Source organism: Watersipora subatra, chromosome 8, assembly GCF_963576615.1.
Source record: "Watersipora subatra chromosome 8, tzWatSuba1.1, whole genome shotgun sequence".
Classification (NCBI taxonomy): Eukaryota; Metazoa; Bryozoa; class Gymnolaemata; order Cheilostomatida; family Watersiporidae; genus Watersipora; species Watersipora subatra.
Window position 1 is genome coordinate 13,862,867 of NC_088715.1, and position 9,587 is coordinate 13,872,453.

Sequence of the window (9,587 nt, forward strand, 5' to 3'; positions counted from 1 at the left end):
CTGTGTACGAGACCGGCGCTGGCAATGCCGACCTTCAAATCTACTGAACGCATATGGTGAAATACTAGGGATGAATTGTCTCCGTCTGAGGAGACCATAGATATAGTAAACCCATAGATATAGTAAGGGTTTACTATATCTATGGAGGAGACATATCGTATACGCTGAGGAAGGCGTGAGTAGCTGTTGTAAGCTCGATGTGATTGGCTGAAGGGTTCTTGTTGATTTCAAGGCGATAGCCAGCTACGGCTGTTAGTGAGCTAGTAACTGGGATCTAAAATATTATGGACTCTGGTGTAACCACTGCATTTGATGGTAAGATGTATGTTGTATTTAGTGCATGAATCAGGTTGCTAATGAAAATCCTACCTAAGGACGAGTGATGGTCTAAGAGCTTGGCAAATTATTAAACAAATTACATGTTTCAAAATTAAATGCAAGAATATCGGCACTCTTGCAACGTACATGTATAGGCCTATTAGGTAACGAGCTACACGATTGACATGAATCGGCATCTCAAGAAAATTCTCATCGTTTGTTGTAGGAAAACATAACGGTAAATAAAATGTTTTTTTTTTATGAATGAAACAAAAACTTCATATAATGCAATTGTCATACATTCTTTTTTCCCTGTTTGGCTAGAAACGTTGTTATGTTCCAATGTAATACGGATGTGGGCCGTGTTCCTTTCACTCATGCATTGCTCGCTGCGTCTTTGGCTTCTGTTAGTGTAGCACACTTTTGGTTCTTTACAAGCTCAATCAAAGTGAGAATTATTTTTTTTTTTAAATAGTAAGAGATGTTATAGGATAACTTTGAACTTATTTTCAATTTGAGAGTAGCCTATTAAATAAAAAGTCAGCCTGTGTAGCAAAACCTTGGGAGCAGATATCTGTACTAATTTTACTGATAAAACAGCAGGATGTGGCGTTTTGCCTGTTTATCATATTTAAATAATTTATTTCTGTTAGTCTTTCACATCAGTGACAATGATAATAAAAATGCTATTCACCTGGTTCACTAGGAAGTGAAAAGAAACGGTGCATATAACATGTTGATATTTTGTTACCTTTTTTATGCTACATGCATTGGGTCTGCTTTAATTAGTGGATCACAGCAGGGCCACTTAGTAGCAAACCCTAAGCTGTGTGTACATATGTCGATAATATGGTACTGGCTTTTGACATTTTTCCACCAAAATTTGCAAAATTGCATTTGTTTGCTAATAAATTTGTTCAGATTACTACACAATTAATTTTGATGTTATCATTACATGTCAACTTGATCTATGTGAGAAAACAGAACTGGAATCGATCGGTTCGCATTAACTGTTGAAATCCACCAAGCGTTAGCTTATTGAAAAATTTCAAACTGCTGCCTGCAGATTTTGCGAGACATTTGTCAGCCGAAATCTTTAAAAATAAAATTTGATTGATTATGAGCTGGCGTACATAAAGCTTTAGATTGCACAAGCCACTCACAAATTTTAAACTCTTTGTGTAACTTGCATACAACTATCCTATGATTGACGATACAGATTGCAGATTGATACGCCTCTAGTCATTGTCTGTCACTAAAAGTTAGCATTATTGTTGCTATTTATTATTTATGATTGTTTGTGTAGTTTGTCATTTCATGCACAGTTTTTAAAATTGTTTCATGGAGCTCCTTGGAATGTACCAAAAATGAAATCTCCAACTATCTACAAATTAACACAATATTATATAGAGTACTCGGGTAAATAACAGGAGTTGCCTATTAAATTAACAATTGTAAATGTGGTATAGTGTAGATGGCGCGATTTTAACTAATTTCTCTTCGTAAATAAAAAAACGGATAGAATTGCTATTTTTACCATTTGTGTCGCGGACTGCACAACTATTAACAATCTAATTGACCAACATGTTGACAGGTTGCCAAGATTGATAGACTTTTACGTCCGTTTCTCAAAAGTTAAAAGTTCTGAAACGAGTTTTGTATCTTTACATTAACAAGTTATCGCTTGTCTATCCATTTTCATTTTACAAATTTGATTATCCGTCCATGCTACTTGTAAATTTGTACTCTCAAATTGGTAATTGTTTAAAAGTGTAATGGTTTTGTCTAATTTGACTGTAAAACTTAAGAATGTTGATTAAGCATTCTAATGGAGAATATTTATTTATTGGTCTATAGAGTGAATATAAAGGAAATCGACGACGAAATATATTCGAGTCAAAAACAATCATGCGCTTTTGCCTTTGAGTCGACGGCGACAGCGACCTTTTGCTTTGGAGTCAACAACAGTAGCACGCTTTTGCCTTCGTCGATGGCGCGCTTTTGCCTTTGAGTCGACAGTATCAGGGCGTTTTTGCCTTCGTGTTGACGACGATAGTGCGCTTTTTGGTTCAAGTCGATGGTAATAGCGCGTTTTTACGTCTACGTTTTTTGCAATTGAGTTGAAAGCGATCGCATGCTTTTGCCTTCGAGTCGACAACAGTAGCGCGCTTTTGCCTTCGAGTCGACAACGGTAGCGCGCTTTTGCGTTCGAACCGACGGCAAACTCAAAAGCGATCATGCGCTTTTGAGTTCGAGTTGACGGCTATTGCGTACTTTTGATAGTGTCTTCACTTTTTGTTCTCATAACATTTAAGTCTATAGTTACTTTATTTGTAGTTTTCATATTCTTTTATTTTCAGAAGTGCTCTTTGTGTCTGCAGAAGTTGCCTCCCTCGATATATACAGCCACTGCCGATCTCCAAAAAACTGCAGTTACATAGAAAATATGCGCGAACCGTGATGATACTGGGGTAGATGGCAACCTGGTCTATTCAACACTAGTGTCATGCAGAGAGGTAGGTCGGAAGTTGATGCTGTACTCTGGGAATCATTGTTACCATATATACAGTCATAGCTCAACATGTGAGCATGAATCGTTTCAAAACCGGGCTTGTATGTCAATTTTCTAGTATTTCAAATCAATTTGTCCACTATAACATAACTAAATACTAATTAATCTGTTTTTCTCCCTATGAACCAAATACTTAAAACATAATAACAGTCATATTACATTGGAAAAAGTGATTTTGTTATAATTCACTACTTACGCTCATGAAGTAACAAATAACTATATAGTGGTTATTATCTGCAACAAATTGTAACAGTATTATGTAGTATAATATGGAGTACTATCAGTACATAGCATAGTCTATACAGTAAGTAGCATACTGTATGGAGTTCTTATCTTCGAGACAGACGTAGGGGCTAATGGTGGTTTAAAATAGACATGACAGGGACACCTTTTTCTGTAATGTAATTTGCAATAACTTGGCTTTCTATTCCTACTCTTAAAATATGTTCGGATGTTGTGCTACATATATCTCGCACTAGATATAGGTTTAATTTGGTTTGTATTTTCAGTTTTTGTATTCATCTTCAGACTTTGCACGTGTCGTCTTACTTTCAATTTTGGCTGACTTCGTTAAAACTTTCAAACCGATCTGATGATATAGACCGAGCGATGCTATTCTCCTAAGTCACCCCCTGCTTCCTGGCAAAGTTGAAACCGTTCTGTATGCTTGTATCTTAAATTTCTCATAGGTTGAGACACTCGTGTGTCGAGGTACCACTGTATACTCATGTCTATATGGATCTCATATATAATTCAATAGGTATTTTTTAAACAAATTTCACATTGTAGCTATTACTCATGCCTCTAATATTCTAGAATGTTCTGGAATATTTATATTCTAAATAAAAAGCCACTTTCAAACTTTTAACTTTTTTGTTCAAGCCAATAAATCAGGTTCGTCGAGATGTCTTGAACGAGTATGACACACGGCATTATTTGTGCCATGACTGCACACTGCAATTGGCGTTAACTCTTCCCCTAACATCACCTGCGTAGTACGGCTTGGCAAAACGTTTCAATATGACCGCACGATGCTGCATTAGCAGGTTGTACGGATTATGCTATTGCTTCCCGGCAAATGAATTAATTTGGTAGCAAAATAGTTAATACTTTATCGCTAACAAGTAACTGTTCGATGTTATATACAGTCATACTTCGACTGACGAGCTTAATGCGTTCCGGGACTGAGCTCGTATGTCAATTTACTCGCATGTCGGTGCAATTTATTTATATATAGAACAATTAAATATATATTGATTGGTTTCCATACTCTAAAAAATGCAAATAAAACACTCAAAACAAGATATTGTAACAGAAAGAACATGTTGGTTGTTGTCCTAACTTACCGCAAGCTTTTAAAAAGCAACAAATAAAAAATAATGCAAGGAAATGTGATTAATTAAAATGTAAAATTAAATACATACAATAGCAGCTAACGCTAGCATTTGCCAGAGAGGGAGATATCCTAGGAAGTTACAGAGAGTTATCCTTCATTACAACAGTAGACTTTGATAAATTTGGATTTTATCAAAGTCTTAAAAGACAAAATTAGAAGCAAACCTGAAGCAAACTTTCATTTTTAACTTAACGTAATTAAAATTTCTTCAGCGTTCATAGTTTGAAGTTTCTCGCTGGTTAGCTAATTTTTCCTTTGTTTCGCTGTCACGACTAGCCGGCCGTTTTAAGATGAACCTATCTAAGGACGTTTGTCTTTGTCGCCCTTTCTACATGTGGCGATTAGGACGAACACAGGTGTCGTCACAAACGGTTAATGTACGACCACTAGCCAACTTGTCCGAATGTTTATAGTTTTGCTAGATAGCACCGGCCTTTTCACATAGCATCGTTCTAGCATTGTTGATCTTTTATCCAATGCCTGAGCAGTCTCTCCATCAGCGGTCATGAAGATCGCTGCGCCGTTTAGAAACTATGGTTAGTCCTTTTGCGAACTAAATAAATGCTCTGAATATAATCCTTCTGTTTGATAATTGTGAATGTATTCCTGTCATATTGCTGAGCTAGCTCAATCATGCATACACATTTCGCATGTTTTTCAATAATTTTCCGTTTAATAATTGTTATCATTTGCTTTTGCTTTGCATTTCATCTTTCATTTTACTGGCAAACATTCGGTCTACGCACAGTACTTTTAATTCACATAATTCTGCACTGAAAATCGTGCACAAAAACACGGTAGGCCTACAAAAGTATAACCTGAACAGTTGAAAAATACAGATTGATGCTGTTCTCATAAAACACCTCCGGCATACTTGGCAACTGACTCACGCGCTCGTATCTCAAACATGGCTCGTATGTTAGTGCTAAAACTTCCTTAAAAGCTGGCTCGTATCTCAAGTTTCTCGTACGTTGGAGCACTCGTAAGTTGAAGTATTACTGTATATATAATTACTGAGGTTAAGTTGAAATTCAGTAAAATAACTAAAATACATACTGAAGTTTATCATCAAGTATGTGTGTAGTAAGTCTTCCAGTTAAGTTCAACGTTTATGTTGTACAAACTCCCTACGGTACGTACTGTACGTATTACATTATAGCATTGCATTTTTATTGTAGATCATAACCATTAAACACACTCAAGTTAACATAGGTAACTATAGTTAATAAGGTTAACATATTATTTCATTACTATTTTTTATATGTACAGTACAGTAGGTATATAAAATTTTAGATATCAACTATGGTTTTGATACCCTCCTATACAAAATGTGCTCCTTACGAAGCCAACACCGGAATGAATTATAATCGTTTGACGAGGGTCCATTGTTGCATTGAAGTGGTTTCTGATGTATCTGCTCTAGGAATCCATAAGCCAGCATTCTGCCCAATCTCTGCAATGATCTTAGTTTTTAAACTGTCCTGGCTGTGTGCCAATGTTCTATAAATAAACTAGGCTAGTTCTATCTAGCTAGCTAGGCTGTTCATAGCTGACTTGAATATTATAGTCTGTGGTTAAACTCTCTACAGTCATGCTGTCAATTTACTCGTGTCTCAAGTTGGATGTTGGGACACTCATATGTCGAGGTGTGACTGTATTATAATTATAATCTAATCACTTTTTGTTTCCTATCACCAGTAAATCTATAGTTACACTGCGTCAAAATCATATTTGAAGTTTTTTCTATTCTGTCTTTGCAGACGTATTATTCTTGTCTGTTGAGATCGCATCCCTGAATATATACAGACGATGCTGAGCTCCTACAAACCACTGTCTTTGCAGACGTATTCTTCTTGTCTGTTGAGATCGCATCCCTGAATATATACAGACGATGCCAAGCTCCTACAAACCACTGTCTTTGCAGACGTATTATTCTTGTCTGTTGAGATCGCATCCCTGAATATATACAGACGATGCTGATCTCCTACAAACCACTGTCTTTGCAGACGTATTCTTCTTGTCTGTTGAGATCGCATCCCTGAATATATACAGACGATGCTAAGCTCCTACAAACCACTGTCTTTGCAGACGTATTCTTCTTGTCTGTTGAGATCGCATCCCTGAATATATACAGACGATGCTAAGCTCCTACAAACCACTGTCTTTGCAGACGTATTCTTCTTGTCTGTTGAGATCGCATCCCTGAATATATACAGACGATGCTAAGCTCCTACAAACCACTGTCTTTGCAGACGTATTCTTCTTGTCTGTTGAGATCGCATCCCTGAATATATACAGACGATGCTGAGCTCCTACAAACCACTGCTAATCAGAAACTTCCACAAACCATGATAATGGTCGGGAGATAGAAACTAACGTCATCTATAGAGGTGGGTCAGCCGTTGATGCCGTGTGTTATGGGAATATTGGTTAGTTGGTACTCCACGGAGGGAAGTAGGCCGATAGCATGATTAAGCTAAAACTATTACAAAAGAAATGATGTTAACATAGTTTTACTAGCGTGTGTAAGGAAGTAGTGTGTACATGACTTGGTTAGTGTCAGCCCATGTCTTATAGAGAGTGGGCTATCTTTACTATTGCTACATAGCCCACTGGCTCATTTAGTGTTGGCATCCGTATTGTATGCACTTGTGTGCATTCACTTAGTATATCAGATGTTTGTATACAACTACTGGAAATCAGTGGCCGTCTGTTGCCAAAATTGTATCGTTCCGCGAGTTCAATTGCTGTTTCCATAATGCGCATGTTTGCATCAATCCGCAAGGTGAAACTGGCAAAATTTGCAAATCAAAATAATTTTTGTTATGAAAATTTGATGAATTTTGTGAGGAGTGTTTGTGTTAGATAAACACTATGGGTTTCTATGCACTTCTATGGGACACATCTGTCTTATGATCCCATGTGGAACGAATTAAAGTCGTATGGCAAGGGTCTACTCTATGGCAAGGTTCTACTCTATGGCAAGGGTCTACTCTATGGCAAGGGTCTACTCTATGGCAAGGTTCTACTCTATGGCAAGGGTCTACTCTATGGCAAGGGTCTACTCTATGGCAAGGTTCTACTCTATGGCAAGGGTCTACTCTATGGCAAGGGTCTACTCTATGGCAAGGGTCTACTATATGGCAAGGGTCTACTCTATGGCAAGGGTCTACTCTATGGCAAGGGTCTACTCTATGGCAATGGTCTACTCTATGGCAAGGGTCTATACTCTATGGCAAGGGTTCATTGTATAGCTATTTGTGTTGTAATTCTACAAGCCTGCTGGGTCTACATTATTGATAATTTAAAAAATCCTAGACAACTCCGCACTCGCTGCTAGTACTTTACAAAAATGTGAAATAACATATATGTGGTAATAAAACAATAAATAATAACATATTAAACTGGTAGGTAGTAATTTCTAGTCACACCGACTGAACTGTTGGTTTAGCCAATCGCAGTTCGTCTGCAGGGGACTGAATATGTTGGTCACAGATAAGAATCAATGGAAGGTAGCGAATTTTTTACCTATGACACACTTTTTATTTATTTCTGTTATTGTATATTTGTTTCTAAGATTATCAAGCTTGTAAATGTAATTTCTTTTAGATTGAAACAATGATGCTGAGTATTAATATTTAATCTCTATTCACTGCCATGTCCATACCCTACTCAAACAGTAAACAGCTCTCCAAAGAAGCTAGGCAGTCTCTTGGCTGCGTGCCAATTGACCTAGTTGGCCATGAGCCAATAGGAATAGATACGTTGTCGGTGTCGTAGCTGTGGCTGGCTTGAGAAGACGTTATGTCAGACACAACGTCTCAGCTGGTAACAGAACCTTCTGTTGATCACGGCATACATTTTAAATAGAAAACTTGTGGGTGTCCATTTATATCACTAAATTTCCATGACTCGGTTAGTCTGTGAGTTTGCATCATACACAAGATTGAAACTGCAAAAACCAGCGAGTCAAGCAAATTTTGGAAACAGCACATGAAAATGATGTGCGATTAAATGCAAGGCGAGCTATTCCATTTTATACATATTTTATACTCTATTCATTCCTTTTTCAAGAGCTGCCAGTGAGTCAAAAATGTGCTACTATTATCTCTGCTATAGAAGTTCTCATCTCTGTTAACTACTTACCTGTGTTAATCTGCAACTGCAATTTCCATTCAACATTTATTACATGGTAGCTTAATTAAGAGCTTGCAATCACATTCCCACATATTTTGCACCTACAACACAGCGGAGTAAGACATGGTGAATCTTTTCATACCAAATAACTGTAATGTGAATTTTGTTGCAAGTCAACCTCTAAATATTAACCTGGACTCTCCTAGCCAATCAGGACTAAACAGCAGGGGTAAATATTAAGCACTCCTAGTACATACACACAAGTGTTTATCACTAGAGTTAGCTGCAGGATTCAAAGTCAACGAATTTCAGTGGATCTTACTTCAATGTACTTTAGCCTTTACTCAACTCACATGACTTTCCTTTGTGATTCCCTTGATGTTAGTAGAATACTATATAGCTAGTCTGATCCTTCTAAAATGATAGAACATTAATTACTTCTTCATTTAATACACTTGACTTGGTTGAATTTAGCTCGTCTGCTAGAATTCCGTTTGGAAAAGGAAGTTTTAATGAAAAAGTTTGTTGAGATAAATGTATTCTACAGCGATCTTTCTTTGCTGTTGTACATAGCATTTTACATGTAGACTTATTAGTGGTTATTTTGGGAAGGCCTCTGATTTTTCCATAAAAACACAATAGTCCCAAAACCGTGTAGGTTTTTCTAAAGTCAAACTCACTTGCATAGCTGTCTCTGTGTATTGTCGAATTCCTCAATGAAACTCCGTGTTTGTGAAATTTTAACAATGTTGGTTTGTAAATTATTCTTTTGTATGGCTCAATGATAAGATAGTGCAGTGATTTCCTCTGTTCATTGTTTGTAGGTACATTAGTGCAGTGATAGGACTGTCTCACCTCTGCTCCGCATCTGGTTGTATCCACATTGACTTCTGCTATTACTTTCATGGATTGTCTTCACATGGACTGGGGGTGAGTCAAGATCATATGGATATATTAGCAGTTTGAGGCCTACACTCCCCATCTGACCAGTAGTAGCCTCATCTACATAAGGCTACTGAATTTGGCACTAGTCCAAACGTTGTGTGCCAGCGTTCTAATAATAGCGTTCTATAGGATGAGTAATTTACCAAGTTTCCATACAGTGATAGTGTAGAGACGCCTGGGTGAGCCAGTGCTGAAGTGATATGCTGTGCTGACAAGTAG

The 9,587-nt window shown here is 37.2% G+C and overlaps 1 long non-coding RNA gene across 1 annotated transcript; it reads left to right on the forward strand.

Moving 5' to 3' along the window:
- The first annotated feature begins 225 nt into the window (after nucleotides 1-225).
- LOC137402024 (uncharacterized) lies at nucleotides 226-9,384 on the forward strand. The gene is made up of 4 exons (XR_010979422.1): nucleotides 226-315; nucleotides 2,679-2,834; nucleotides 6,539-6,676; nucleotides 9,248-9,384. It is a non-coding gene; the product is annotated as an uncharacterized lncRNA (long non-coding RNA).
- Nucleotides 9,385-9,587: the final 203 nt, after the last annotated feature.